This window comes from Quercus suber, unplaced genomic scaffold (assembly GCF_002906115.3).
Source record: "Quercus suber isolate HL8 unplaced genomic scaffold, Cork oak 2.0 scaffold_107, whole genome shotgun sequence".
In the NCBI taxonomy this organism is placed as follows: domain Eukaryota; kingdom Viridiplantae; phylum Streptophyta; class Magnoliopsida; order Fagales; family Fagaceae; genus Quercus; species Quercus suber.
In genome coordinates, this window is record NW_027069572.1 from 412,157 (window position 1) to 418,078 (window position 5,922).

Here is a 5,922-nt window from a genome sequence, read left to right on the forward strand (position 1 = left end):
GGTTCGTAAGTAGTGACAAGAGAGGAAAGGGTTACTCTCAACGTAACATTTTGGTTACGATTGTCTACGAATTCAACATCTTGCATGGCCTTGAGACTTCATAGTAGATTTTTTTCTACCTTCTTCTTGCATTCAGCAACTACCATTTGACGAGCATAATTGGGTTTGACTCCTCTCATCACTGCAAAACCACTAGCACAAACTCCTTTGTCTATTATTTTATTTTTTTACTGTCACACACATAAAGCAACGACAAGGTGCTTTTAAGAGGTATTTGGATTCTTTATAGATTTTGAACTCTATAAGCTTTTAGATGTTGCTCCGGATGGTGCCATGTTGAATGTTGAGGACCATAGCCTTGCTTCTTCTGCATGATTTGGGCCCACAAGATGTCCTTCCAATGTTGAAAATTTGTGTTGCTTTGGGTTTGATCTACCAAGTATACGTCCCACCTTGTTGTGGCCATGGCAAACTAGCCTTTTTACACCCTCCATCTCTGTCATAACAATATTAGCATCCAGTCTCTACAAAATATCTCATTTTATTATTCTACAAACTACTTTATTTATTATATCATACAATTTTATAATACACTTAATTTCCAACTTTTATATTATTATACAGTACATTAAAATAATATATCTACACAATAAAATATATAATCCAAAACAATTAAAAAAAAGAAAGTATTTTAATTTTGTGGTGAGTCAGGGAGAGAGAGAAAGAGGAAGATGCTTTTGAGATGAATGAATAAAAAATATTATTTTAATTTTGCAAGTGAGCTATAGGGGCATTCTGGCCTTTTGCCCTTAATTTTAAAAAAATTTAGCAACATGCCCCTGTTTTGAAACTATATAGGTTCGTGCCCCTGTTTCGATACTCGATGACCTTAAAATCGAGTTACTTAAAATACTCGATTGGTTTAAAATCGAGTTATGCCTGATCAAACTTAAAAAAAAAAAAAAAAAAAAAAAATTGCATGAAACTCGATTAAATGGAAATCGAGTTCCAAAACGCCACTATAGGGCTTAAGCTAGCTCTAGGTTCAAGTGGCATTTCACCCCTAACCAATTTGGAGCTCCCCAAGCTTCATTCTGGTCTCATGGATAGATCACCCAGTTTCAGGTTCGTAAGTAGTGACAAGAGAGGAAAGGGTTACTCTCAACGTAACATTTTGGTTACGATTGTCTACGAATTCAACATCTTGCATGGCCTTGAGACTTCATGGTAGATTTTTTTTCTACCTTCTTCTTGCATTCAGCAACTACCATTTGACGAGCATAATTGGGTTTGACTCCTCTCATCACTGCAAAACCACTAGCACAAACTCCTTTGTCTATTATTTTATTTTTTTACTGTCACACACATAAAGCAACGACAAGGTGCTCTTAAGAGGTATTTGGATTCTTTATAGATTTTGAACTCTATAAGCTTTTAGATGTTGCTCCGGATGGTGCCATGTTGAATGTTGAGGACCATAGCCTAGCTTCTTCTGCATGATTTGGGCCCACAAGATGTCCTTCCAATGTTGAAAATTTGTGTTGCTTTGGGTTTGATCTACCAAGTATACGTCCCACCTTGTGTAGCCATGGCAAACTAGCCTTTTTACACCCTCCATCTCTGTCATAACAATATTAGCATCCAGTCTCTACAAAATATCTCATTTTATTATTCTACAAACTACTTTATCTATTATATCATACAATTTTATAATACACTTAATTTCTAACTTTTATATTCTTATACAGTACATTAAAATAATATATCTACACAATAAAATATATAATCCAAAACAATTAAAAAAAAGAAAGTATTTTAATTTTGTGGAGAGAGAGAAAGAGGAAGATGCTTTTGAGATGAATGAATAAAAAATATTATTTTAATTTTGCAAGTGAGCTATAGTACCATCATAGATTTAAGATGGTATTGTAGGCTGTAGCACAGTTGCAAATTTTTTTACAATTGCAAGACCGGATAATTGGCTTTTATTGTGCTTTGATGCTAAAATATAGCATATGCAAGACCGGGTCCTGGCATTTGGTGTCGTACCTCAATTTTCTATAAAGTAACATTGCAACTGGACAGGTTTGATCTTAGTATTTTTGCAATTAGCGTTTGGATTGGGCTGGAACGCGCATCTGTGTTTCAGTTTTTTTTTTTTGGCTGCACATACAGCTTTACGGGAACAAAGTTACTGTTTACATAGTGTTTATTACTATTTACGCACTATTCAAGAGATTGACAACCATTTTATTTAGAAAAAATATTAAAAATGGGTCCTACGGTATTATTCACATATTTAAAAATTATTTTGTTATAATATTTTCAGTTTTCAATTTTCAGTTTCAGCAAAAATAAGTTGTATTCAAACAGATCCTATGACCTGAAATATTGGTAGAGAAGGAAGTGTTTTGTTCATGGCAGGTAAGTTTGCTACGTCTGCTCATCTAATTCAGTCCAATGAACAACTTTACAATGATTTTAGACAAAAGAGGAATGTGAGGGAACAAGTACATGGTTTTCAACCTTTGACAAGGTCTCTCAGCGTTGGAAACCTCCTTTAGATGGTGTTTGTTAGTTTAAATGAATAAATTTATAATCTCCTAATAGCCTAATTTTTTAGAAGAATGGATAATTTAACATGATATCAAAGTAAGAAGTCTTGGGTTCAATTCCCTACAGAATGAGAGTCAAATGGGTGGGTTTGGGTAAGCACAATTGGCTTGGGTACATAAAACCCATTTATCGCCCAATTGACTAATTACTCTTACCCCAAATTTAATCCAACCCAATTATTATGGGTAAACTCTAACCCACCCATTACCCAATAATCAAAATTATCAAAATGCCACTAAAACTTGAAAATGACTAAAGTACTCTTAAAATCCTTTAAAATTACCAAAATATCCCTAAATCTAAAAAAAGACCAAATATGCTCAAAAATCACTAAAATTTACCAAAATATCCCTGAAACCTAAAAAATGTCCAAAATACCCCGAGACCTAAAAAAGACCAAATAATTCCGAAACCTAAAAATGACCGATATACCCCTGAAACCTAAAAAATGACTAAAATACTTTTGAAACTTAAAAATGATCGAAATACACCTGAGACTAAAAATGGTCAAAATACTCCCAAAACCTCAAAAATGACCAAAATATCTCCGAAACCTTAAAAATGACTGAAATATCCCTGAAACCTAAAAAGTGACCAAAATAACCCCAAGACTTAAAAAATGACCAAAATACTCTCGAAACTAAAAATGACCAAAATACCCCCCGAAACCTAAAAAATGACTGAAATACCCATCGAAACCTTAAAAATGTCCGAAATACTCCTGACATCTAAAAACATTACACAAAATATTATTCCCTAAATGTTTAGGAAATAATATTTTGTAAATTTCCCTAAATGTCTAAAATATTATTTTGGTATTTTGCTTAAAAGCTAATAAAATAGAGATAGCATGGATAATTTTGTAATAACATTACGCAAAATATTATTCCCTCAGACTTTTTTTTAGTATAAAAAAAAATACATAACCTGAATAATATAATTATTGAATTGTATGTGGATGATACATTGTTAGTCATTATAACTTGAAAATTTTTTGAGCCTACTCAAAATTTTGAGCCTAGTCCAATTTGCTACGTACATCATCACATTTGTATAATTGTATCACGAGCTTTTTTTTTTTTTTTTCCTTGATGATGTTTTATGATCAATTTTGTCTTTACCACAATTGAGCTTGGCTTGTTTCATCTAAACAATTATTGAGGAGAGGAGTCTTTTCTTGTACTATTGTTTGTCTACACCCTTTGTATGTATTAAGAGTTGTCAGAAAACTACAGAGAATATACTCCTATAAACTTCATTCTCACTTTCGCATGGTGCAATATTATCTTTGAACATGTTGACAGGGGCGGCGCCACCGTAAGCTCAGGGTGGTCATAATAATTTAAAAAATTTTATTTGTCTACCATTCAAAAAAAAATTGGGAACACCATTAGTTTTTTTTTTTTTATGCCAATAAAATTAAATTTTGCTCCATAATTAGTTATACATTTAGTGGATAAATGATTGCTTGGTTGTGTACGTTGAAAGAGATGTAGCTTATAGCATTGATAATGAGACTATCATGCAACGATTTCAAAATATAAAAATTCGTAGAAGGTAATTGTAAACTTTATGTATTTATATGTTTTTTTTTTTTTATTGTTGTTATTGTCAATATATAAATTTCTATTTTTACTAGATTGTATAATTTATATTTCTTAAAGAACACCCTGAGAAAAATTCTTCTTGAAGCGGCAACTACATGTTAAATCATGATGCCAAAAGAAGTAGCAACAATTATGCATTCTCTTATAATTGCAAGGCATTGAATGTTTTAGTGATATTGGCAAGCCTAAATGCTTTTCAGTTTCACGCAGTAATGTTATCTTATATATGGTGAGCCACAATGCCAAAAAGACTACTTCTTAGAGCATTTGCAGCAATGTAGCTAAATAGCTATATAGCTATTTTAGTTACACCAAAACACAAAAAAGAGAGTTGTAGTAGTGGAGCTAAACCTAAAAATTTTAGCTTCTTAGCTACAGTGCACATCTATCTTTAGACGTGTGTGCACTGTAGCTCAAAGGTAAAAAAAAAAAAAAAAAAAACTATTTTATGTTGCGTTCACACTGAATCAGAATATTTTAATAATATTTTTTTTTTTCTTTTTTTCTCTCCTCTTTTCCATTTCTACCCGTTGCTCCTCTCTACTCAATCCTCACAATTTGTTTATGCTTTTTGCCACCGACCAAGCCCCTACCCAACGCCGATTGAAGCCCCAGCCCAATGCCAACCAAAGCCCCAACCCAGCTTCGACCACTCTTTGCATTCTCCACAACTCCAACCCCTCTCTCTTTGCTAGCTCATGCCGAGCGTTGACGTGGGTCTCTATCTCACATTTTCTCTTTCTAGATCTCCACCTCAAAGGCCGAACCTCCAAGCTCCACCCTCTCTCTGCTATCTCATGCCCAGCGCCAATGTAGGTTTGTGTTTGTGTTTTCCGATCTGTTGTAGGTAGTGGGCTTGTGTTTGTGTTTGTGGTAGTGGACTTGTGTTTTCTGATTTGTGGGCATTTTGGCGCAATTGATGAAATTTTGGGGAGTATTTTGTTTACAGTGTTTTCCGATGTGGCTGTTGTGGGGGCGACGGTGAAGATAGAGTGAAAGACAAAGAAAGACAAAGTTGAAGTAGAAAAACAAAAATGCAAGTGAAGATAAAGAGGAGTATACGTGTGTGGAGGAGAAAAACAAAGAGTAAAAAAGAAAAAAGAAACGTGTATTTGGATGAAACCAAATAAGATAATGGAAAAAATAAAATAAAGAATAATAAGAAATTAAAATTAAGAAATATTACCACAATATTTTTGTAATAAATTTTAAGTGATAGGTTATTACTATCTAATATTGGTTAGAAAAAAATAATTTTTTTGATGGTGGCGGTTGCGGTGGCGGTGGTGGTAGTGACAGTGGTGGTGGTAGTGGCTGTGATTGTTGTTTATTATAGAGAATATATTATTCTATCATGTGGCGGCGGTGGAAGAGTCGGCGGCGGTGGAAGAGTTAGTGGTGGGTGCGGTGGCGGCAGCAGCAGCGATTGCAGGTGGCAGTAACTGTTGTTTATTGTAATAGATATATTATTTTATTATAATATTTATATTATTTTATTGTGTTGAAAACTAATATAGATTCACTGCTACAGCATGTGTGTAGATAAAATAGATAAAGTAACTGTTGGTGGAGTTAAAAAGCTAAAATTTTAACTTCACTGCTTTGGATGCTCTAAGTTCATATCTACATCTCATTTATTTGTATTACATACGTCAGAATTGAATGCATGAATTTCGACATTGACTGCAACTCTGCAAGG